At 46.2% G+C, this 27,224-nt stretch overlaps 1 protein-coding gene across 1 annotated transcript in view; it reads left to right on the forward strand.

The window, feature by feature from the left end:
• Positions 1 to 27,224, forward strand: part of LOC308578043 (uncharacterized protein) — a gene marked incomplete at its 3' end in the record, with an annotated part of 582,197 nt that overhangs the window by 30,990 nt on the left and 523,983 nt on the right. The window contains exon 2 of the mRNA XM_081178331.1: positions 15,435 to 15,499. The remainder of the gene's footprint in view (positions 1 to 15,434; positions 15,500 to 27,224) is intronic.

A 27,224-nucleotide genomic window follows, 5' to 3' on the forward strand; every position in this document is an offset into this window, starting at 1 on the left:
CACGATAATGTTTTGATGATAACGCCAGGAACTCACCCTGTGGAAGCTTGCAAAGCCAGCACCATAAATCTCCTTAATGAGCTTCACTAACAACCTGATTAGCTGTAACTTGGGCAGCCACCGGCCGCGTTTCCCTGGCCTTCCACCAGCTCTTGCTTAACCTTTGAAGGACTCTTAGATAACCGAGCCGCTCAAGGGGTTTAGCATGACGAATCTAAAACATGGCCGTACCTCTTCTGGGGAAGACCGTTCCTTTAATGCCTCAGAACCTATGTCTAAGGTTTCGAAGCCTACTGGGCTGGATTCACCACCTAAGATCTTAGAGCCTTCTATCTCATCATTGGAGGAGGTTTTTTTTTGCAATCTTGTGCCTCCTTCACCTGTTACTTCCAAACAGTTAGATTGCCTACAAGATCCTGCAATGACTCCAAACAACCTTTTAAACACCTCCAAGCAGGTAGACTGTCCATATGATCCCGCAACGACTTCAAATACTCCCTTACCAGGAGACAAATCGCTGTTGGATATGACCTCCAGCCCAGATGGCCTCTCTCCCTACCCCGACCCTCATCGTAAATCTTTATGTGATATAGTACGATCAGCGGAGCTGAGGACTTTGCAGAAATATTGCCTGCACTTGGCTGACGAAATAAAGGTGCTATCAGCTTCCATCAATATGTTAGAGGGAAAACTAAATGCCTTCACCAAAACCCCTGTCTCGATTTTGAATCCGCCATTAAAGCATCAGGGACCTGATAATCATGAGGCACAGAGCCCAAGTAGGGGGCAGCAGCTAGTAAACCTCCAACTCACCCCTAACAATATATGCTTGAACATCGCTCACTCCTGCTTCCCCTATTATGCCTGGAGAAATTGTAAAGCTGCTGTGACCTCATTGCGAATGTTGACCAGGTCCTACTTGGCCCAGGGTGGTCTCCTATCATTAGAATGGCTGCCAGAGACTCCAAAATTTAAGCGCTTGTTGCTCAAGTTCGACTCGCCCAGGCTTCCTGCACTTTTGAGCAAACTTCGAAATCGTCTCAACTGGTTTGGAATCTTTCCACAAAGATGCTTCTTTAACAACTGTAGGGGCATTATTGGGAAAATCCCAAACTCAGCAAACTTGGTTAGCCGGCCTACAAGGAGGACTGAGGATCATGACCGGAATTCGCAGCAACGGACCCTTCCTATGAACCCCTCCCCACGATTTACTAGCCGACCATCCCACCGGCAAGAAGGGACTGCCTTAAGGGGTAGAGTTTTGACGGGTCCAGCTTTGGCCACTATAGATGCTTCTAAAGATTGGCAGACACAAGCCTATGTGGACCCCCCTGCAGCGATAACGATCTCCAACCCTCAAAATGGCTGCATTCCTTGTGCTGATACTATGATGATGCAAGAGAAACTGGGAGATCCAGTAGCCCTTTGGACAAACACTGAGGCAGTGGCAAGGCTAAACAAGCTACTGGAAGCTAACCGAAAAGGATGTCTTTCTTCTGCCTTACATAGAGCTTTTCCATCAACAAGCCTCGATCCTCAAGGCACGACTCCTGCAACTACAGAGCTTATGGCAAACGACGAGTCTATGGACTTGTCGGTTAGTAACACCCCCTCGTATCAATATTTTCTCTTACAGCGATCTATAAATTCGCCCCAGCCACTGGCTGCTCCTGTGACATGTGACAACTTGAACCTGAAATGTAAACAATCAAAAATCACTGCCTTTTTTCACCCTACTGCCCCTTCACGCAGCGTGCACCCCCATTTGGATTCTCCAGGATTAACCACGCATGAGAAATCATGACTTGAGGGAAACACAAAGCGGCCTCTTACATTACTGTCAGAGCCGCTTCCAGGTCCCAGCTCACAGAGGACCACGCTAGCCGGCAGTACTGTACAAAAGTCTTTATTGAGTTACAGTTTCAATTTCCAAGCCGCAGCGCGCAGCTCTACGTCTTAGAAGCTAGACCGGCGAAGCTCCGTCTGAGTCTCCGCCTCCTGTACACCAACTTAATACTCTAGCCCTACTCCACCTCTTCCGTCTTTCCTTCCTCCTCTGGGTCCCTCTACCCCCCGTGGCCTCTTCCTTCCTGGACTCTTCTGACGCTGACCCCCCGGACTCTTCTCCCTCCTTGCGGCGGGCTTTAGGACCTGGCTCCCTATCCGGGCTGCTTACTGTGCCGCCTTCCTGTGCATTTGAACTTGGCGCGCGCGCCCAGCCTTCAACCTTCCTCTTGACCGTTTCCTCGCTCCCCGATGGAGGTGTGGCCAATCCTGACTCATGCCCTCCCGCTTGCGGCGAGCCGCCAGATCCCGATACCTGGGACCCCTCCCCCCTACTGCGCTCTGGTGGGGAAGCTGGTCCCGATTTCCAACTGCTGCTCTCTGAGTCCCCTCTGGTCCCTTCTTCCTGGGGTGTCCCCCTAGGCGCCCCCCTTGCTCTGACCACTGGCGCCCCTTTCTGTGAATCTTCCGATTCACTGGAAAGACTCAGAGATCTCGGGCCGCTGTCATCGCTCATATTTCCTTCGGATTCCTCCCCCTCGCTCTCTGTTTCCTCCCTTTCCTCTGCCTCTGCTCCTGAACCCCTGACCATTACTATCATGGAATGTGGCTGGTATTAAATCCAAACTGACAGATCCATCATTTGTTGCTTATATAAATAGCAGCCACATCCTTCTATTCCAAGAGTCATGGGCCTGTGAGGACTTCTATCTAACAGGATACAAGGGCTTCTACCTGAATGCCACGCAGAACTCGTTATCACATGGTAGACCGCAAGGAGGCTTGGCTACTTTTGTTTCCTTAGCCATAAATCTTCAGGCGGAAAAAATCGACATCCAGTCGTCACTCATGCTGATTATAAAGTTGCGAACAGCAGAGGAAACGATAGTAGTGATCAATATCTACTTATGTCCAATTTATAAGAGAAATTTGGTTGATTTGAGATGGCAGGAAATCCAAGTGACATTGGAAACGCTTTTTGATAAATACCCCGAAGCCACTTTTCTGTTGGCGGGAGGTTTTAATGGACGCCTGTCACACACTGACCAAATCTTATTCTCAAAATTTAGCAAGTACCCTTCCTCACCTCTTATGACTACACATCTTTTACCAAGGAAATTCAAAGATAACATAGCCACTTATGCAGGTTTCAAATGCAGGCAAACCTTGCTGGCCCTCAATTTCCTTCTGTTAAATGGGGCAGTCAGCTCGGACTACCCTGCTGAATTCACCTATTGGTCAGGTTCACGTGCATCCACTATTGATTTTGTATGGATATCTCCTGACCTTACCCCCAAAATATCCAGCTTTAAGGTGGCTTCAAGATTGGAGAGTGATCACTTCCCTCTAGAAATTTCCTTGACTCTGGCTGACGAACTTGATAGGCACTCCTTTGTGCACCTATCAAATGATCATCTGGAGATAAGACCTACAGCCCTTAAATGGACCTCCAATTCGGCCCAGCAGTTGAACGAACTTCTCTGGTCTGATCAGCTCCAAATAAAAAGGGCTTCCCTTATGCAGGCGGATGAGCCTCTACCAATGTATGACGATCTAGTAGAACTTCTAAAACCAACACTAGCTCGGTCCCCCACAAAGCATGGTAAACAGTTTTCCCACAAAAAAATGGTTTGATGAGGAATGCAAAAACTTCAAGAATCATCTGTATAATGAATGGTTGGCATACAGAGCATCAAATGACCCCATGCCAAATAACCATCTTATCACCCTCAGGAGAAGTTATAAAGCCCTACTAAAGGAAAAGAAGCTCGAGGCAGAAAGAAACAATTGGAACAACCTTTTGATAGCTGCAGAGAACAGAAATCCAGCCTCTTTTTGGCAGTTAATTTCCAGATACCTGGGTAGGCCGCTTGCAAGAATAGAACCCCACATCTCAGCGGACACTTGGGAAAGATACTTTGCCGATCTGTATGCAGCTCATGATGCCTTCGGAGATACAGTGGAGCCGGAAGCACTGCCCGATTGGGACCCAGTTACATGCCCTGAAGTTGAAACTCTCATAGATCAATTTAAAGCAGGCAAGGCCCCCGGTGATGACCTTATATCCATTGATGCCATCAAAGCAAATAAAGATTGGTGGATCCCACTTTTAGCAGCACTTTACACGTATATAAACAAAACAGCAAAATTTCCCTCAAGCTGGAGCTCGGCGTTGATTGTATTAATACATAAGAAAGGCCCACGTACAGAGCCGAGCAACTTTAGGCCAATCAGCTTGCTAAATGTCATTGGGAAGATTTACTCGGGGTACCTGCTAAACAAACTATCGAAATGGATGGAGGACGACAATATCATTGCCGATGAAAAGGCGGGTTTTCGCCCTGGAAGATCTACTACAGACCAAATATTAACCTTGAATCACCTGGCGGAAAAGTATGCCGGCAAAGCCCCAAAGGTTCTTCATGTGGCTTTTATTGACCTTAAGCAGGCATTTGATCGAATCTCTAGAAAGCAGCTATGGACAAAACTGGCTGCTACAAAGATCGATCGTCGTCTCCTTCATCTGATTATCAGCCTCCATACAAACACCTTCCTGAGAATCAGGCTAGACAATAAAGGCCTAGTCTCCAACCCTGTTACCACCACTAGAGGGGTAAGACAGGGTTGTCTATTGGCCCCAGCATTGTTTAATTTTTACATTAACTCACTGGTGACTCACATGGCCAATGATGCTTTCCACCCCCCCCCCCAAATTAGCAGGGCGATCTCTGAATGTTCTTCTGTATGCGGATGACGCCGCACTTCTTGCCAGATCCCCTATTGGACTGAGGAGAATGTTGCAAGCTCTACATGAATACTGTGATCAGCATGAGCTCCAACCCAACTATGCTAAGACCAAGATGATGGTCTTCTCTGCCCGACCGAGACTCCATCAATGGTCGATGAACGGGATCCCCTTAGAGCAGGTTAACTGCTTTAAATATCTGGGACAAGTAATACTGTCAAATAGGTATTTTCTGGCCCATAGAGACTATATAACAACTAACACATCTAAAGCAGCCATCCAGATTAGATCCTTATATGCCAAGAATCAGGCTCAATCAGTGAAGATAGCTTTGAGACTCTTTCAAATGAAAGTCCTCCCCCTTCTTTTGGTGGGCATCTCTTTAGGCTCCCGTAGGGATTTTTTGAAATTGGATTCTATCCAAACGCGATTCCTTAGAGCCATCCTTAGGATTCCCCCCTCGGTAGCGGGTGCAGTTATGAGATTAGAGGTCAGCTGGCAAGCTCTACGGCATGTGGCCTTGAAGACGAAGCTCTGGCTATGGCTCAAGCTTTGTTTAAAACCAGTGGGTATTGCCCCCTTGATATTGAGGGACGATTTCCAATCATCGTGGGAAAGGGAGGTCACTAACGAGGTTCAATCCTGCAGATTGTCTCACCTTTACTTTGAGTCTATGACGTACAATCAAGCTAGAGCTGTGATCTCCCGGAGACTGAGTGACATTGCCAGACAAGAGGACATAGCCCAGGTAAAACCAGGGGTGTTCCTAGGGGACCAGATTTATCGGACCATACCAGCCCCCTACCTTGCAGAAATTCACTATGTGGAATATCGTAGACTTCTTACAGCGGCTAGATTAAATGTCCTTGACTCTGCGATATTGTGGGGAAGATACAGGGGAGTACCATACGCCCAGAGAACCTGTCATTGTGCCATGGGTGTGGTTGAGTCCACCGAACACATTCTCTTGACTTGCCCTTCTTATGCAGAGCTTAGACATAATTTTATAGACCCACTCCTATGTCAATCTAGCTTCCTATCTGGAGAAAACCAGGTTTTACACTTGCTGAATAACGTCACTAGAGCTATACCTTCCTTGGTGGCCAAATTTCTTTTTTTAGCTTTTAAGCGTCGCAAGATTATAATTGACTGTATTGATATGGGGCTATCTGTTTAGCCCATTTTAGCGTTGGCTAAGTTCTAAAATTTTCCTGGAGCTTTTAACTGTGTATTGACAAATGTACTTTTTTTTCTGACTGACGGTCGAATAAAAGGTTGATGATGATGATATTTTCGATATCCTCAGTTAAAAGCACAAGCCATTTGATAACTGATAAATCCTCATCCTCATTTGTCTCAAGTTGGAAGCAGGAGTCTCTTGATGTTTTAGGGTTTCCCGAAGACATCTCTGCAATTTGTTTTAACATTAGTTATTCCACTTCTCGGACTCGGGATGGTTCAGGAGAAGCTTGGGATTTAAGTCTCTGTTTTGGGAGTACTTCGGTGACTGTACCAATTGTGTTTGGATTTACTTTGGGCTTTATTGGTCCTTTGTTGTGGCATTCTTCTACACAATCCTCTCTCTGCACAGCCGGCCCTTCAGTGCAGGAGGGAGAAGTTTCAGTTTCCTGCTGAATCTCACTCGGCTTGACTTTACCCCTATTCTTAAAGGGCCGAGTGCTTTTTGTTTGAGCTCCCTTTAGGGTAGCTCTTTTAGAGAGAGGTCTTAGATCACTCCGATAAAAGCCTGATGTTCTACAGCCACTCCTGGTCGTCACCATTATTTATCTTGTGAAGGTCAGGTTGGTAAAAATCTCACCTTGGTTCATTAGCTCCATCGGGTGTTACAGGAGGGTTCTCCACGGGACTGCTTCCAAGGTAGGCAGGTAATTGAGACCAATTTGCTGAGCTCCTTTGCCGTGGTGGTGGAAGCCACGGCGGCGTCAGCGGCTGCTTTCTGGCCGTGTCGCCCTCCTAGCTCAGTGGGAAAGCGTCCGAGATAACAAGGAGGTAAAACCATGAAATGATAAAATAGGGCAGTAAAACAATAAAGTAAAAACCTCACAGATCGGTGGCCATCTTGGAAATCCTCCCTACTAGGAAGAATCGCAGCGATAAAAATGAATATGTTGCCGAAAATGCTCTTTCTTTTTCAGACAGTCCCAGTAATGGTTAAGGATGATTGCCTCAAAAGATGGTAAAAGGATATCTCCAAGTTTGTCGGGGGGGGGGGCAAAAGGCCAATGATTAAACATAAGATACTTACAGATACAAAAGAAAGAGGAGGCTTTGCTCTCCCAGATCTCAAATTGTATTATGAGGCTGCATGTTTGGTCTTGATTAGGGACTGGATAAAACTGGAAAAGGAAGAAGCATTAGATTTGGAAGGTCATGATAACAGATTTGGATGGCATGCATACTTATGGTATGGGAAAGGGAAAGTACACAAAGGATTTTACAATCATATAATCAGGAGACCATTAATGAGAATGTGGGAGAGGTATAAAGATTTAAAAGGGGGAAAACACCTTGGTGGTTGTCACCAATAGAAGCTTATGTTGGATAAAAGCAGCAATGCAAAAGCCAGCTGCAGGTGGCTGGAAAGCAAAACAGGATGTTGTTGTCTCGAACTGTACTGTTGGGAAAAAGGGGGAGTCTATTCTCTGTACTGAGCACCGGATGTTAGCTCAGAGTGTCATCTGACCTGTGCTGGAAGCACAGGGGAGGAGTTGTGACTCTTCTGATGGAGTCTGGAAGGTGCAGTCACGTTTCTATGTACTGCTGAAATGACAGGAATAAAAGACATGTAAATAGACTCCTGTCTGTCTCATTTCCCCTCCCTGGGGGGGGGGGGAAGCAGGGAGAGAGAAGCAGAGGGTGTGTTCTTCTCACATCTAATGAGGAGAATCGCCGATTTATGACCTTGCCTGCCGGGAGACGCAGACGGGAAGGTCAACAAGTATCTCACTCAGTTTGCCCGGGGGAGGCCAGTTACCTCTGACTGTGAGCTGAGATACTGACATATGGCAGCATTCGGTGGTTGCGATTCATCGAACATCTGCATGAGAGGCTGGTGAATTGTCCTCCTCTGCTCCAAGGGAAAAGATAAACGTCTGAGAGCAGCCAGAAGCTGAACAGACGGCTGGACCCAGAGGAAAGTGTTTTCAAAGCAACGGAGCTCAAGGTATGCTGCATTTCGGGCTAAAAGTGTGAACGCAGATTGATTTATTCTCTGGTTCACGGGAGCTGCGTTTGAAAAAACAACAGCTCCGGAAGGAGAGGCCTGTAGCTCAGAGGCTCAGCCTGCATTCCACGAATTATTGTGGTTGAGATAAGCTTTCCTGAATGCACAGTTGCTAAGCGACGCCCGTCAGAGACGTGGAAATTTACTGACTGCGCAGATGGCTCTGAGAGAGGGCCTGGGAAGCGAACGTTTGTTTTGACTATGTTTCGATGCTGTGCAAGGTCTGAGAAACAGCTTGCAGTTTGCCTGGAAAGGCAGTAAACAAATCCAGCAAAGGCTATTGGAGTTTTAGCAAGGCTGGAAAGTGAGAGAGAGGCTTGGCTTCAAGATGGATGCCAAGAAGGGGGGAGGCCTGCCTTACCCACCTCCCTTAACTAATGACAATTATTCATCTTGGTCTGTAAAGATGAAGGCCCTGCTGCAGAATCAGAGGCTTTTTGAGGTAATTGAAAACCCCATCCCTGCAGCACCAACCAGAGGTTGGGAATCACAGAACGTGAGGGCCAGGACTGCTATAATTCTGTGTGTCTCAGATTCCCAATTGGTGCATATTCAGAATTTAGAATATGCGAAAGAGGTTTGGGATACACTACGTACAACACATCAGAGAGATGCTGGTTCTTCAGCGTTGCTGTATTTTGAGAAGTTGACCAATCTGAGACTAGCGCCTGTTGGAGATGTCCAAGCGCACCTGACAGAAATGAAGTTTCTGCGTCAACAGATGGTGGAATGCAATTTCAATCTACAGGAGGAAGTGTTTTGCTTCATGATGATAAACAGCCTTAATAAGACTTACAAAACAGTTGCCAGTCAGCTTGGTTCCCTACCTGCGGCAGACGTGACTTCGGAGCGAGTGTGTGCCGTCGTTCAGAATGAACACGACAGACTTGCTGCACTGGAAGTGAAGGACAGGGGGAGGGAAGAACAGAGTTCAAATCTCCCCGCTGCTGGTGCTACTGGAGAGCATGCTGTAGCATTGAGCACTGTCCGATGTTACAATTGTGGACAGACTGGGCATCTACAGCGAAACTGTAGGAAGCCATGCCAGTCAAGAGGAGCCAAGAGCAGCTCAGCGAAGCCTGAGGCGTCAGGCAAAAGCCGTACCAAGTGCCAGGTGAAACCTGCAAAGGCTATGATAGCGAAAGGAACCATGCCAGATGTTGGGAACGCGTTCATAATCGACACGGGTTGTACAAAACACATGTGCCCGCACAGAGAACTGTTTTCGACGTTGAAGAAGCAAAGCTTCGCTGTGAAACAGGCCAACGGTCAGGAGCTGAAAGCGACCGGGATTGGGACTGTGTATCTTGAGAGTCTGAACTTGACTATAGACAGTGTTTACCTGGTTCCAGAACTGCATTTTAATCTGCTGAGTGTGTCGCAGATTGCAAAGAAAGGACTGAAACTGTCCTATGATGCTAAAAGCTGCAAGATCTACAAAGATGGAGAACTGTATCTTACTGCCAGAGAGAAAGATGGACTGTATTTGTTGGCTTTTGATCAAAGTGATTACATGAAATGTAATTCTTCTGATTCTAACGAAATCTCTCTTGCAGGTGTGACCAACATGAGCACCAGGAAGGTGACCAAGAGCATTTCAGCGGGTGTATGCTGATGTGATTGGTCCTCTAGAACCATCTAGAGGCGGTGCAAGATTTTACCTTGTGTGTGTGGATTGTTTCACTAATTATTCTTGGGTTTTTGTGATGCAGAAACCACAAGAGACCTTAGAAAGGTTTCAGGAGTTTTGTGACAAGGTTAAAAATATGCATGATGCTAACATTGATTGTCTCTTCACAGATGACAAACAAGTTTTTCTGTTACAGAAGTTTCAGAAGTTCCTGGATGGAAAAGGGATAGACCACAAAGTTGCTGTTTCAACCGAAGCATGGAACAGGGGGGTCTGTGTGAGGGTGAACAAAGAATTGCAAAAGGGGATGCATGCGCAATTGCTGAGTTCACATTTGCAACATGAATATTGGGCCGAGTCGCTAGCGTCCTATCTTCATGTGTGGGTGAGAAAGGTCTCAACAGAGTTGGGATGTTCTCCTTTTGAGAAGCTGTTCCATAGAAAACCTTCTGTTGCCTATTTTAAGGTTTTCGGGTCTCATGTGAGAACAGAAGCTCCAGGTGGAGTAAAGAATGCCAGAGGCATTTTTGTGGGATATGAAAAGGGTTTCTACAGAGTAATTTTGTCTGAATCTGGTCAGGTGATTCTCACAAAGTTTCTAGAGAGTGCTCCAGAACAAGAGCGGGTAGTTGTACACACATTTCCCACAGGTGACAATTCAGATGATGATTTTTCTGATGTCACAGATTACAGTGGTACTGATGATGACAGTGATAGCTTAGAGAGTTCAGTTGTAACAGTCACTGAGAGAAAATCTCACACAATGGATAGACCTTCACAGGTGAAGGAAGAACCACTGTTTGCCATTGCTACTGGTTCTCAACAAAGTCCAGAGGTTGAACCAGTGAGCAGAGAGGATCAGCACCTCATAGGCAGGTCTGAGAGAGTTACAAAGGGTGTACCACCAAAGAGGTACTCAAAAGAGTTTGCTAACTTAGCTGTTGCATGTGTTGCTATTGTTAACAACTCAAAGCAGAATAAGAAAATTCCTTCCTGTAGCACCTTAAAGACCAACTAAGTTAGTTCTTGGTATAAGCTTTCGTGTGCATGCACACTTCTTCAGATACACTGAAACAGAAGTTGCCAGATCCTTCTATATATAGAGAAGGTGGGGAGGGGTATTACTCAGAAGGGTGGTGGGAATCGGAGATTGGCAGATAGCTGAGATGAGCCTGATGAGCCTGTTGACGACTCTTAACGACTGTAGTAGGTCTTACAGGAAAAGGCAAGGGGTGAGAAGGTGAGAAGTGGCTTAGTCATGTATAATGAGATAAGAATCCAATGTCTCTGTTCAGGCCAGGTGTCTCCATTGTTTTAAGTTTGGTAATGAGTTGCAATTCAGCAGCTTCTCTTTCCAGTCTATTTCTGAAATTCCTTTGTAGTAAAACAGCTACTTTGAGATCTTGTATAGAATGTCCTGGGAGATTGAAGTGTTCTCCTACTGGTTTCTCTGTTTTGTGATTCTTGATGTCAGATTTATGTCCGTTTATTCTTTGGCGTAAGGTTTGGCCTGTTTGTCCAATATAGAGAGCTGAAGGACACTGTTGGCATTTGATGGCATACACAATGTTAGACGATGAGCAATTAAATAGTCCCGAGATGGTATGTGTGATGTTGTTGGGGCCAGTAATGGTGTTGTCCGGGTGTATGTGGCAGCAAAGTTGGCATCTGGGTTTATTGCAGGCTCTGGTGCCAGTGTCCGTGTTAAGTCTGGTTGTAGTATTATTGTGGGTTAGGAGTTGTTTAAGATTGGGTGGCTGTCTGTAGGCAATGAAAGGTCTTCCTCCCAGAGCTTGAGAAAGAGAACTGTCATTGTCCAGGAGAGGTTGTAGATCTCTGATGATGCGTTGAACTGTTTTAACTTGGGAGCTGTATGTGATGACTAGTGGTGTTCTGTTATTTTCTTTTTTGGGTCTGTCTTGCAGCAAGTTCTCTCTGGGTATCAGTCTGGCTCTGTTGATCTGTTGTCTAACTTCATCTGCTGGGTATTTTAGTTCTGAAAAGGTTTGCTGTAGATCTCTTAGGTGAGAGTCTCTGTCTGTAGAATTGGAACAGATGCGGCTGTAACGTAGTGCCTGGCTATATACAATGGACTGTTTGGTATGTTTGGGATGGTAGCTAGAGGCATGTAGATATGTTTGTCGGTCAGTTGGTTTACGGTATAAGGTGGTGTCTATGCGTCCATCCTGTATTTTTATAGTAGTGTCCAAAAAATGTATTTCTTGCATAGATTGATTCATTGTAAGGTTGATTGTGGGGTGAAAATCATTGAATTTCTGGTGAAAGGTGTCCAGGGTCTGTTGACCATGTGTCCAGATGATAAAAATATCGTCAATGTATCGCAGGTACAAGAGAGGTTTGAGTGGGTAGGAGTTTAGGAAACGTTGTTCTAAATCTGCCATGAAGATGTTGGCATACTGTGGGGCCATGCGGGTGCCCATTGCTGTGCCGCTGATCTGAAGGAACAGGTCATCACCAAATTTGAAGTTGTTGTGGGTAAGGACAAATTGGCAGAGTTTGGTGGCAAGGTCCGCTGTGGTTTTATCTGAAATGGTGTTCCTTATAGCTTGTAAACCATCGTTGTGTGGGATGTTGGTATACAGAGATTCCACGTCCATAGTAGCTAGTATAGTATTGTTGGGAAGGTTATTTAAAGATTGTATTTTCCTCAGAAAATCTGTGGTGTCACGTACATAGCTGGGAGCACTGATGGCATATGGTTTCAGAACAGAGTCCATATAACCGGAGACACCCACTGTAATAGTGCCAATACCTGAAATGATGGGGCGTCCTGGATTTCCTGGTTTGTGTATTTTAGGTAGAAGATAGAAAGTTCCTGGTCGAGGTTCTGTTGGTGTGTTGGTGAGGATCTGTTCCTGGATGTGTGGGGGTAGCTCCTTAACAATCTTGTTCAGTTCTTTCTTGTATTCTTGTGTGGGGTCTGAGTCCAATTTTGTGTAAAAGGCGGTATTGGTATTAGAATTAAGAACCCTCTACAATCCACGTATCCCACTGAATATGCAAGAAAACTATGCAACACTTTCTCTAAGAAGCTGCTCAAACATCTTATCAGCGTTCTCTACTCTAAACAGAAGCTAATAAAGGAGGAACTCCTTGTATTAGACAACTCTATCAGGAACCACCAAGCTTGGCAAGAGTTCCAAAAGGAAAAACAAAACATTTACCACTCTCAACTGGAGCTACTGAAAAAACAGAAAAACAAGAAACTCTCTAACCTTTCCAACCTACAGGCTACTAATCAAAACAAGATCAACAATATTGTCAATCTCTCACAGCAAGCACTCAGCCCAGCCGAGGAATCAGTCCTTTCACGTGGACTGTCATTCTGCCCTGCCAAATCCCCACACATGATCCAGTTCTACGGGGACTTGGAAGCATTTTTCCGCCGTTTACGCCTGAAGGAGTATTTTCAACACACACAACAACAAGACAAATCAGAACAAACAACAACTTCACAACACAACACCTCTCAACCCACTGGAGAACAACAACCACCCTCCCAACAGAACACTGACCACCAACTACCACTGAAAAAGTGTTACACAAAAAGGGACTCCACATGGACCCCTCCTGATGGACGCAATACCACACTGGACTTGTACATTGACTGCTTCCGCCACAGAATCCAAACAGATGTAACCAGAAAACACCATCGCTTACAACAAAATCTAAACCATGCTGAAAGGAGAGCCATTGATAATCTCAGAAACAACCCAAACATTATAATTAAAGAAGCAGACAAAGGGGGAGCTGTCGTCATCATGAATAAAACTGACTACATTCAGGAGGCTCACAGACAACTTTCCAATACCGCCTTTTACACAAAATTGGACTCAGACCCCACACAAGAATACAAGAAAGAACTGAACAAGATTGTTAAGGAGCTACCCCCACACATCCAGGAACAGATCCTCACCAACACACCAACAGAACCTCGACCAGGAACTTTCTATCTTCTACCTAAAATACACAAACCAGGAAATCCAGGACGCCCCATCATTTCAGGTATTGGCACTATTACAGTGGGTGTCTCCGGTTATATGGACTCTGTTCTGAAACCATATGCCATCAGTGCTCCCAGCTATGTACGTGACACCACAGATTTTCTGAGGAAAATACAATCTTTAAATAACCTTCCCAACAATACTATACTAGCTACTATGGACGTGGAATCTCTGTATACCAACATCCCACACAACGATGGTTTACAAGCTATAAGGAACACCATTTCAGATAAAACCACAGCGGACCTTGCCACCAAACTCTGCCAATTTGTCCTTACCCACAACAACTTCAAATTTGGTGATGACCTGTTCCTTCAGATCAGCGGCACAGCAATGGGCACCCGCATGGCCCCACAGTATGCCAACATCTTCATGGCAGATTTAGAACAACGTTTCCTAAACTCCTACCCACTCAAACCTCTCTTGTACCTGCGATACATTGACGATATTTTTATCATCTGGACACATGGTCAACAGACCCTGGACACCTTTCACCAGAAATTCAATGATTTTCACCCCACAATCAACCTTACAATGAATCAATCTATGCAAGAAATACATTTTTTGGACACTACTATAAAAATACAGGATGGACGCATAGACACCACCTTATACCGTAAACCAACTGACCGACAAACATATCTACATGCCTCTAGCTACCATCCCAAACATACCAAACAGTCCATTGTATATAGCCAGGCACTACGTTACAGCCGCATCTGTTCCAATTCTACAGACAGAGACTCTCACCTAAGAGATCTACAGCAAACCTTTTCAGAACTAAAATACCCAGCAGATGAAGTTAGACAACAGATCAACAGAGCCAGACTGATACCCAGAGAGAACTTGCTGCAAGACAGACCCAAAAAAGAAAATAACAGAACACCACTAGTCATCACATACAGCTCCCAAGTTAAAACAGTTCAACGCATCATCAGAGATCTACAACCTCTCCTGGACAATGACAGTTCTCTTTCTCAAGCTCTGGGAGGAAGACCTTTCATTGCCTACAGACAGCCACCCAATCTTAAACAACTCCTAACCCACAATAATACTACAACCAGACTTAACACGGACACTGGCACCAGAGCCTGCAATAAACCCAGATGCCAACTTTGCTGCCACATACACCCGGACAACACCATTACTGGCCCCAACAACATCACACATACCATCTCGGGACTATTTAATTGCTCATCGTCTAACATTGTGTATGCCATCAAATGCCAACAGTGTCCTTCAGCTCTCTATATTGGACAAACAGGCCAAACCTTACGCCAAAGAATAAACGGACATAAATCTGACATCAAGAATCACAAAACAGAGAAACCAGTAGGAGAACACTTCAATCTCCCAGGACATTCTATACAAGATCTCAAAGTAGCTGTTTTACTACAAAGGAATTTCAGAAATAGACTGGAAAGAGAAGCTGCTGAATTGCAACTCATTACCAAACTTAAAACAATGGAGACACCTGGCCTGAACAGAGACATTGGATTCTTATCTCATTATACATGACTAAGCCACTTCTCACCTTCTCACCCCTTGCCTTTTCCTGTAAGACCTACTACAGTCGTTAAGAGTCGTCAACAGGCTCATCAGGCTCATCTCAGCTATCTGCCAATCTCCGATTCCCACCACCCTTCTGAGTAATACCCCTCCCCACCTTCTCTATATATAGAAGGATCTGGCAACTTCTGTTTCAGTGTATCTGAAGAAGTGTGCATGCACACGAAAGCTTATACCAAGAACTAACTTAGTTGGTCTTTAAGGTGCTACAGGAAGGAATTTTCTTATTTTGACTATGGCAGACCAACACGGCTACCCATCTGTAACTGAACTCAAAGCAGGTTGAAGCAGTGTCTAAGTCAGAGACAAAGACACAACAGAGAGCTGCTAGCCAAGGTAATGCAGAAGCACTCATTCCTTGGAAGCCAGACAACCAGAGAGGTACACTGGTGGAACCAGTGGTGGGGAGTTCCAAGGGTGGAACTGAAACAACAGGGGACTGTTATATGTATAACAACTGTTTGTTTTCTTCTCTGGATCATGTTTTGCCTATTGATGCTTTTGGGGGAGATTGTTGGATAAAAGCAGCAATGCAAAAGCCAGCTGCAGGTGGCTGGAAAGCAAAACAGGATGTTGTTGTCTCGAACTGTACTGTTGGGAAAAAGGGGGAGTCTATTCTCTGTACTGAGCACCGGATGTTAGCTCAGAGTGTCATCTGACCTGTGCTGGAAGCACAGGGGAGGAGTTGGTGACTCTTCTGATGGAGTCTGGAAGGTGCAGTCACGTTTCTATGTACTGCTGAAATGACAGGAATAAAAGACATGTAAATAGACTCCTGTCTGTCTCATTTCCCCTCCTGGGGGGGGGGGGGAATGCAGAGGGAGAAGCAGAGGGTGTGTTCTTCTCACATCTGACGAGGAGAATCGCCAATTTACGACCTTGCCTGCCGGGAGACACAGACGGGAAGGTCAACAAGTATCTCACTCAGTTTGCCCGGGGGAGGCCAGTTACCTCTGACTGTGAGCTGAGATACTGACAGCTTAGTTACTCAAACCTCTTGGCAAAACGGGGAAGTGGCCTACATATAGAAATTTACTGAAAGATCAAGAAGGAAAATGGAAATTAAAAGATTATGAGGAAGTTAAAGGCCATTTTCAGAGTTGGCTGCATTGCAGACATATGAGATGTACAAGGAAGATAACAAAGAAGGTGTTAGCTATACAATCTCTAGGTTTCAAAAGGAGGTTATAGAAGAAGTGAAGCTGCTGAAGAAAGCATATAGTATTCTGCTAGAATGGGAAACAAAAGATGAGGAGGTCAAATCAGTTATGATCAAATGGGCACAAGATATAGGACATAATATACAATTTGAGGACTGGGAAAAGTTGTGGAAGGTAGACTTGAAATTTACAGACTGTTCTCTTCTTAAAGAAAACAATGTATAGATGGTATATCACACCAATAAAAATGGAAAAATGTGCAAAACTGGGTCAAATACATGTTGGAAATGTAAAGAAAAAGAAGGTACTTTGTATCATATGTGGTGGGAATGTAAAGAAGTTTTAAAAAATCGGGAGATGATATATAACGAATTGAAAAAGTTTTTTAAAATGGCATTTGTAAAAAAAAAACCTGAAGCATTTTTGATAGGGAATTTAGGATGAGACCTGCCAAGAAAAACAAAGAACTTATTTATGTACGCTACAACAGCGGCAAGAGTCTTGTTAGCACAAGGATGGAAGAATGAGGAAGTCCCAATGAAAGAACAATGGCAAGAAAAACTGATGAGCTCTGCGGAGTTGGCAAAGTTGACATATAAATTACATGAGAAGGACAACAGTGACTTCAAGGTAGAATGGGAACTTTTTACAAACTATCTAAAAAGACAACAAAATGATTTGGACTCTGTCAGGGAACTGACATCAGAGCAGAGGGGAGAGGCGGTGCTTCCCGATTTTGCAGAAGAAGGAACGAGTAAGGGTAGAGAGAGAAGGTCATCTGGGGAAGAATGTCCAGGTGACACCAGGAAGAAGGAAGAGGGAGGAAGCATCTCGGAGGATAGGCTCCGAGACGCTGGTACGGAAGGTAGTGAAGAGAGTGGAGGGGCACCTCTGGGCACGCCCACTCTGCGCAGAAGGGTTACGCGCAGAGAGGCGAGGCGAAGGGTGTCTGTCAAGGAGCTTTTATGTTGGAGGAAATTTAGGAAACACCCACTCACGGATTTGTCCAGCGACTGAGCAGCAGCAGCACCCAGGCTGCTCAGTCAGGGAAAGACACCACCAACTTCTAAGCAGTTTGGAACAGCTGGAGGTTTACACACAAGCAACCCCATTTCCCGTGACAGCAGTCCGTGAGTCCCTTACGTTGCTTGTGTGCAAGAGCACTGGGGAACAGTCATGAGTCAAATAGAAGGAGCAGGCGCAGGAGAGGGAGCCAGAGGCGGACAGAGTCTTGAGGAGAGAAACCGAGATCTGGAGAAGCAACTGGCTCTACTAGCAGCGCGGCTGGATGAAAGGAGGACGCATGACGCCCAGGGGAAGATTACCCCCATCGCAAGAAAGGTACTGGGACTTGTGCAGAAGTTTGGGGGCAACCCCAGAGATTACAACGCTTTTAAAACAGAAGTGCAGTATGCGTTGGAGCTGCAGTACGATGACTTTGCTGACGATGGGGGAAGAGTTGCTTTCGTGGTGGGGCACCTGGAGGGGCGCGCCAGAGATTGGGTTCGACCCTTAATGGCAGCGGAGAACGCTGCCTTAAAGGACCTGAGAAAGTTCTTTTCCGCGATGGATCACATGTTTTCGAGCGATGTGGAATTGAATGTGACGCGCAAAGAATTGATGGGGTGCAAACAGGGGAACCAGTCAGTGAGAGAGTACTGGTCGAGATTTGCTATGCTGATCCATAAACTTGGGTGGGATCTGAGTTCGGAACCTATTCAAATGTTGTTTGAGGAGGGCTTATCCCCTTGGGTGAGAGACGAATTTTCCCGCTCACCCCGCCCTCAATCGATGGACCAGCTGACCAAGTTGGCGCTCGCTGTGGGAGTCAGACAAGAGACGCGCGCTCTGGAAAGGCGGGAAGGGAGAGCTGAGCGTTGGCATGACAACCGGATTCCAGACATGCCAGCGTCGGCAGTGCCGCCTAAGGAGCCAATGGAGATTGGAGGAGTGAGCGCGCGCGCGCGGATTTTCAAACTCCAGCGAGGTGCGTAAGAAGGAGGGGAAAACCAATAAGAGGTGTTTCCTATGCCAGCAGCTGGGACATTTTGCCAGAGCATGCCCTCAGAAGAAGGCGTGGCAAGGAATGGTGGGGGCAGTGGGGAGTGAGGAGGAAAAGAAGGAGGAGCCGGGAAATGGCAAGGCTTGGCTGCAGGAAAGAGGGCACAGCAGCCAGGCGAGCAACCAGTAGTAGTGCCCAAACCAGACACCCCCCCCCCCGAGCAGCCATCGCAATAGAGGTGGTGCTAGAACTCCCAAACGGACACCCCATCAAAGTGAAGGCGCTGCTGGATTCAGGCAGCTCTTGCAACTTCTTTAGCAAGGATTTTGCGCTAGAACACCAGCTCCAGGTGGTGCCTTTAGAACATCCCCTGCAAGTAACCACAATAGATGGGAGAGAACTTTTGGGAGGGGATGTAACCCACCAGACCCCTCCCATGAAAATGACGGTTTCCAGACACACTGAGACCATTGCCTTTCATGTAGCCACCCTAGCAGGACCACCCATCATACTGGGAATGAGTTGGCTGGCACTGCACGACCCAGTAGTAGGGTGGCACCAGCGGACAGTCACCTTTGGGTCAGCTCACTGCGTAGAGCATTGCCACGGAGGGGAAACCTCGAGGATGGCAGTAGCCAGGGTGGCAGGGATGGTGGTGGGGGAAAAGGGGAGAGTACCACCTCAGTATGCAGACCTGGAAGAAGTCTTCAGCGAGAGAGAGGCGGATAGACTACCCCCTCACCGGCCCTTTGACTGTCAAATCAACCTACTCCCAGGGGCTCAGTTACCAGTGGGTAAGCTGTATGCCATGTCAGACAGGGAGATGCAGGAGTTGCAGAAGTTCATTGACAAGAATCTGAAGAGGGGCTTTATACGAGAATCAAGGGCGGTGGGGGCAGTCCAGTGTTCTTTGTGGACAAAAGAGACTCCAAAGAATTACGCTTGATCGTAGATTACAGGTCCGTAAACCGTGTCTCGGAACCTGTGACCTTCCCTATGCCCAGGATTGCTGACATTTTGGCCAGGGTGAGGAAGGGGAAGATTTTTACTAAGCTGGACCTTCAGGGGGCGTACAACTTGATAAGGATGAGGGAGGGGGATGAATGGAAAACCACCATGTTCACCCCTCTGGGAGCCTTTGAGTACTTAGTTATGCCCTTTGGGTTACAATCGGGATCGAGCACCTTTCAAGCTTTCATGCACCACGTGCTGGGGTCTTTGCTGTACAAGAATTATGTGGCTTTCCTGGACGACGTACTCATCTATTCAGAGAATGAGGAGCAGCATGTGAAAGATGTCAGAGAAGTGCTGAAAAGGCTGCAGGAGCATCAGCTGTGGGTCAAACTGGAGAAATGCCAATTCCATGCACGATGTCCCATTAAACTTTAATTAGTTTAATGCTAATCAAATGTCCAGTGCGCTTCCGATGCGACTGTGTCCCATTACAGCAGAGCATTTCGCACAGCGGCTCAAGAAGGGCTGGAGAGTCAGCATCTTTACAATAAAGGAATCTTGGAGCAAGCGGTTTTGAGCTCAAATAAAAGGTTTATTTACACAAAACAAAAAACACATTTCAGCAAACACGCCCCAAAAGAAAAGGAAGGGGGAAAGGGGCAAACACACGAGTGAGTTGACTATTTATACAAACTCACATTCCTGGAAGCTTAACGACCTCCAGCTGCTCAGTGATTAGAGCGTCTTGATTAGAGCTTCTTAACCCTTTAATACCAACACCCCCTCTCGCTCGTAACACTGAGCTGTACCAACCTTAATTCAAATTTAAACCTGAACAGAAACATTTATGAGATTGCGGACTCAAAGCTTTTGTAAAACCGTCTGCGAGATTCTCTTGGCTTGGACAATACTTTAGTTCAATTAAACCTTGTTTTACACTTTGGCATACATTTTGATAACGGATATCCAAGTGTTTTGTGTGTGCCTTGAATTGACCTGATTTAGCTAGTTTAATACAAGGTTGATTGTCTTCCCACACTCTGATAGGTAGGGAACATTCTCCAAACAATTCTTGTACCAGTTGCTTGTAAAATTCCAGTTCTCTACATACATCTGATAATCCATTGAACTCAGATTCAGTTGAACTTAAAGCTATAAGTGATTGTTTTCTTGATTTCCAACCAATTAGTGCATTTCCAAATTTTATCGCCATTCCTGACACTGATTTTCTATCTGGTCCAGCATCAGCCCAACTGCTGTCAGCCCAACATTCAAGTTGTGTGCTGCCCTCTGCTGATAGTTTTAAGCGAAACCTTTTGGTAGTTTGGAGATACCTTAAAACTCTTTTTACTCCTTGCCAAGCATGCATTGATGGTTTTTCAGCTTGTCTACACAGCATGTTGACAGCATATGTTATATCGGGCCGAGTGCACTGTGCAATGTGGAGTAGACTGCCTATCGCTGACTGGTAAACCCCGGGATTACAGAACTCTGTCTGTTGCTCAGTTTGAGCATCCTTTGTGTAACTTAACTCCATTGGGGTTTTAACACCAGCACAGTTGTCCATTTTAAACCTTTCCAGCAACTGCTGGATCTTAGCTTCTTGGCTGAGCCAATAGTTCCCATCTTCATCTTGCTGAATTTTAACTCCTAGATAAACAGATACATTGCCTAGTGATTTTATCTGAAACCTTTCTCCAAGCTTTGTGGCAAATTGTTGTGCAAGTTTATCGTCCTTTCCACTGTATAATAAATCGTCAACAAATATCAAGACTGCTTCTTGTTCACATCCCGAGCCTTTTAGATAAAGACACGCATCTGCTGCGCTCTTTCTGAACCCCATGCTCTCTAGAGGATCGTTTAAGCAGGAATTCCAATTATGGGCGGACTGTTTCAACCCATAAATGGATTTGTGTAGGCGCCAGACCTGGTTTGGCTTGTCTCCTTCAAAACCTGGTGGTGGCGTCATATAGACTTCCTCCTGTAAGTCTGCATTTAAATAAGCCACATTGACATCAAAATGAAACAGCTTATTTCCCTTCTTAGCTGAAGAGGCTAAAAGCATTCTTAATGACTCCGATCTTGAAGTAGGGGCATAAATTTGAGAATAGTGAACTCCTTTGCGCTGTGAAAACCCTTTTGCAACTAGTCGGGCTTTATATTGCAACTCCTCAGTAGTTGTGGGCTTTAAACGATATACCCATCGACAACCTACAGCTTGTTGGCCTTTTGGAAGCTCTGTACTTGTAAACACACCGAGAGACTTCATTGAAGCCATCTCTTTTTCCATTGCTTCCTGCCACTTTGCGGCTTCTGAGCTTGGAAGCTGTTGTACCTCTACATAGCTATCTGGCTCACACTGTGCCATATTTACGTATACACTTGTCACCTTAAACCGCTCTGGCTGCTTGCCCTTTGTGGCACATTTTGACCTGCGCAATTGTTCCTCTTGTGCCCCCTCTGACCGTTGGCTGTCAGAATCTGTCTCAGACTTTATGTCTGGATGTGCCTCTAGGGATAAAGACCTCCGTTTAGATACCTCCCTTGGGCTTGGTGTTGCAGGTGACCTGCTTTGCTTTTGCTGTCTGCTAGGCCTACTGACTGGTGATGTTGGAACACTTTTAGATTCTGGCTTTTCTACCTTAGGAGAAGAACCTTGTGCCTGGTCAGAATCTGCATCTGAACCATGTGCACCATCCCCTTCTGGCTCAACATCCTCTGGACTTTCATTCTCAGCATAAATGCCTAGATCATCTCTCAAAATGTCAGGGTTAGCATGTAAGTGAGTCCATCCGGATTGCTCACAAAATTCAGCGCTCCTACTGAGGACCACTCTTGTAGTATCCCCATCTGGGTTCACGAACCTCCAAGATTTGGCATGTGGTTCGTACCCACAAAAGATGAGTTTCCTAGCCCTTGGACTTCCCTTCTTCCTTAACGCTTTTGGGATAAGTACATAGGCTTGAGATCCAAACACCCGAAAGTAATTAACTTTGGGCTTCTTCCCATATAAAGCAAAATATGGCGTAGTATCAATTACCGAATTATATACTCGGTTCAGAACATGAGTAGCCGTCTGCCAGGCTTCCGCCCAGTAACTTTGAGGAAGTTTAGCATCAAACAACATAGAGTTTGCCAACTCTTGCAGAACCCTGTTTTTACGTTCGGCCACGCCTCCCTCTTGGGGGGAATAAGGTGTAGACAGACGATGCTTAATTCCCTTTTTCTTAAAGAAATTCTGCAACACAGACCCGGTAAATTCTGACCCTCTGTCTGTTTGAAAAGCAAGAACTCTAGTACCGAATTCAAGTTCTACTGCATGAACCCAATTTTTAACAGTTTCTGCAGTATCTGCTTTTGTTTTGAGAGGAAAAAACCATGTAACCTTTGTTTTGTCATCTGAGAGACACAATGCATACCTCGAACCTCCCATGCTAGCAACAGGCATTGGGCCACATAGGTCCATATGCACAAGTTGGAATACTTTGTCAGATTTCCTATTTGAACTGGGATAGCTGCATCTATGAACCTTCGCCCTTTTGCATGCAGTACAATCCAAATACTTATTACATTTGTTCAATTTGCACCCTTCTGATAATTCAGGTTGTTTTTTAACATACTGAAAATTAATATGTCCCAAACGGCGATGCCATAAATGAACACAAGAATTATGGGTAGGTGAGTTCACACAACCAGCATGAACCTGTTCAACTTCATCTGGACTTGTCTCAAAATAATATAACCCATCTCTGCATTCCACCTGCAAAAGAGATACGTTATTCTTTGAAATAGTGCAAACCCCATTTTCAAACACAGTTTTAAACCCATTTCTATCAAGTTCTGACACAGACAAAATACACCCCTTCATTCCCTTTAGCACGTAGGCATCAATTTCTGTTTGCAAACACTTCAAAAACACTGTGCCTACAGTCTCTAAGGAACGTTTAGTTGAATCTGCCATTGTCACAACTTTAAGGGTTTGCAAATGTCTGCAATTCTGCAAACGGACACTAGATGGCGCCACCAGGTGATGAGATGCACCACTGTCGATCAACCAGCGTAGATTGCTGCCTTGGCCACGCCCTTGCATCAACGCCATTGCTGAAGCCATGTGCTGTGTGCTGTGGGAGTAGCCACGACCTCCTCCTCTTCTTCGACGTCCCCTGGAACTCCTTGTCTGGTAACTAGGGGCAACAGCCTTGGTGCTATCTTGACCAGGTTCACGTGTACAATTCCTGATTAAATGGGAAGAGGAACCACAGCGAAAACAGTGTCTAGCTGCAAAAGCATTTACTGTGTTCTCAAACTCAGCATCCCCACTCTTAGGCACAGCATAACTCCCCTTTGAAGACAAACCTCTTTCTCTTTGCCTTTTATCCTGTTCATCAGCAAGTCGAGAAGAAATGTATTCAAGGGTTAATTCAGATGAAGGCATAGCTTCCAAAGTTAAAGCTAGAGTCTCATAGCTTTTATCAAGAGAAGACAACAAAATGTATGACTGCTGCTCCATAGAGAAAGGAATGCCCAGCTGTCTTAGTTGATTAAAGGCAGACACCATTTTGGCAATATGTTCTTTCACACACGCTCCCAGTTGGAGACGTAAATCAAACAAACATCTTGTAGCATGGATCTTGGCCCCCGCAGTGTTTCTGGAATTTAGCCGCTGCAGAACCGTCCAGACCTCATGCGTGTTCTTTAACTCAGAAACATAAGGCATTTGCTCTGGTCCCACTGCCAAAACTAATAGACCTTGGGCTTTCCTGTCGCGTTTCTGTGAAGCTGCTGCTGCTGCTGCTTTGTCTTCTGCAGACGCGTCTGCAGCTGCCTGTAAAGGCGGTGCTTCAGTACAACTCCACAACTCTTTTGCTTGCAACCAAACCCTTACTCTAGCCTTCCAATCCTGCCAATTTTTCCCATTGAGTCGCGTAAACGGGACAGCAAAACTTTCCTGGGACTCTGCCATCCTCCCTGGGGCTTAGGAACGATACTCACAGACCTGTAGACCGTCTCCCAGCTGCTGAGGTGGCTCCTCGAGGAATAAGGCGTCTTCCAGCGAGTACAAACTGCGCAGTGCCTCTTAAAAACTTTTCCTAGGCACGTTGCAGGACTCAAGCTGCTTTGAAGGCTTTCGTTGCCGGCAACCGCTTCTGTCTTCGCTCCAGTCCTTGCATAAATCACTCTTAACTGCACTCCTTATCTCCTTCTTGACGTACAAACATCCATAACCTGTCCCATTAAACTTTAATTAGTTCAATGCTAATCAAATGTCCAGTGCGCTTCCGATGCGACTGTGTCCCATTACAGCAGAGCATTTCGCACAGCGGCTCAAGAAGGGCTGGAGAGTCAGCATCTTTACAATAAAGGAATCTTGGAGCAAGCGGTTTTGAGCTCAAATAAAAGGTTTATTTACACAAAACAAAAAACACATTTCAGCAAACACGCCCCAAAAGAAAAGGAAGGGGGAAAGGGGCAAACACACGAGTGAGTTGACTATTTATACAAACTCACATTCCTGGAAGCTTAACGACCTCCAGCTGCTCAGTGATTAGAGCGTCTTGATTAGAGCTTCTTAACCCTTTAATACCAACCCAGGTGGAGTTCCTGGGCTACAGGTTGTCAGCAAAGGGCCTGGCAATGGATCTAGGCAAGGTGCAGGCCGTGATAGAATGGCAGCCTCCCAAGAACCGGAAGGATGTACAGAGGTTTTGGGGGTTTGCAAATTTTTACCGGAAGTTTATCAAGAATTTCGCTCATTTAACAGCACCCATAACAGATTGTCTCAGCAGCAAGAAGAAGTTCGTATGGACGGAGGAGGCCCAAAGTTCCTTTGAAAAGCTCAAGAAGGCGTTTGCGTCGGAAGAGCAGCTCCTGCACGTGGATCTGCGGAAGCCGATAAGGCTAGAGACGGACGCATCAGACAGAGCTGTAGGGGGGATATTGCTTCAGCAAGCAAATGGGGAATGGAAACCGTGTGCCTTCTTTTCCAGGAAGCTTAACAAGTCGGAGCAAAACTACACAGTGTACGATCGAGAACTGCTGGCAATTCACGAGGCTTTTCGACAGTGGCGACATTTTCTCATAGGCGCACAGCACAAGGTCCAGGTGTGTACTGACCACAAGAACCTGGAATATTGGAGAATGGCAAGAGTGCTCAACCAATGACAGGTGCGGTGGGCTCAAGAGTTTTCCAAGTTTAATTTTGAGATTAGGTACGTGCTGGGGAAGGAAAATGTCAGAGCAGACGCCCTCTCCCGCAAGCCTGAATACGAGGAAGGGGAGGGAGGTCCAGAGGCGCGTTATGTCATACCCGAGGACAAATGGGTGTGTGGGGGGAGTGTTCGTAGGGAGGCAAGAGGTGGCCGGGTTGACGAGGGATGATCAATATGCACAAACCAAAATGCGAGAAATTGGTATCTCTGGGGAAACTCCGGGGGGGGGGGTTGAAGTTAAGGACGGAGCATTGTACTATAGGGGGGCCTTGTACATACCTGAGGGGGAATTAAGAAGCAGAATACTCAAACAGATGCATGACAATCCCACGGCGGGACATTTTGGACAACATAAAACTATTTTACGGGTCACCAGGCAGTTTTGGTGGCCACGGGTGAGAGAGGATGTGAAGCAGTATGTACGAGGGTGCCAGGTTTGCCAGAGAGCGAAGGGGGAGAGGTCGGCACCTGCGGGGTTACTGGAACCCTTACCCACACCAGAGAGACCATGGGAGGCGGTATCAATTGACTTTATGACTGATCTACCCAAAGCCAGGGGGGAAACGGGAGTTATGTTGGTAGTTGATTTGATGACAAAAATGTGCCATTTTATTGCGTGCTCGCACGCGGTGACTGCAGAAGAAACGGCCAAGTTGTTTGTAGAGCATGTTTTCAGGTTGCATGGCGCCCCCTTGAGGATTTTATCTGACAGAGGCCGGCAATTCACGTCCCGATTCTGGAGAAAGCTTATGAGTCTGCTGGACGTGGAGGTGGTGTTCTCAACGGCCAGGCATCCGGAGACCAATGGACAGGCAGAGAGAGCGAACAGTGTGCTGCAACATCAATGAGAGGGAGAAGGATTGGGTGGACAAATTAGCGCTGGCTGAGTTTGCATACAATAACGCCGAGCATGTGTCCACAGGGATGAGCCCGTTTATGGCAAATTACAGGTGTCACCCCAGGGCTTTTCCAGGGGCAGGGGAGGGAAGTTGGAGTGTTCCCGCAGCGGAAAAGTTTGTGGAAGAGATGCAGGCTTTACACCAACAGCTTAAGTTAAACTTGGAGAGAGCCAAAGAAGTGTATAAGAGGCAGGCAGACCGGCACCGCAGGGAGGGGGAAAACATAGGAGTGGGGGACCAGGTGTGGCTGTCCACCAAAGGGTTACCGTTCAAAGGAGGGTGCAAGAAGCTACGGCCAAAGAGGCTGGGACCATTCCAAGTAGTTCAGCAAGTCAATCCGGTGACCTTTAGGCTGAAATTGCCATCTCACATGAAACTGCACCCTGTGTTTCACAGGTCCTTACTTTCACCTTTCAGGGAAGGGAGGGAGTGTCTGGGTCAGCAAAATGAGACACCCCTGCATCCACAGATGGAGGAAAGGGAACTCAGTGGACATGCAGCTGAGATTCTCGATTCCAGGTGGAAAGGGGGGAGGGGGGAGTATTTGGTGGCATGGGAGGGGGAGCCAGATGAGGAAAACGCATGGGTCCCAGCAGAAGAAATGAGGGATGAGTACCTGCAGGAGGAGTTTCATAGCAGGTACCCGAGAAAGCCCAAACCACCAGAGAGATTTTGGAGGGAGCAATTTGGCACCACCGATGAGGAGGAAGAGTTTGAGGGTTTTCCCGCCTCCGAAGAGGAGGTAGGAGGTTGGCCAGAAGAAGAATCCGATTGGGAAGAGG

Source organism: Podarcis bocagei (assembly GCF_964188305.1).
Source record: "Podarcis bocagei genome assembly, chromosome: W".
Taxonomy (NCBI): Eukaryota; Metazoa; Chordata; class Lepidosauria; order Squamata; family Lacertidae; genus Podarcis; species Podarcis bocagei.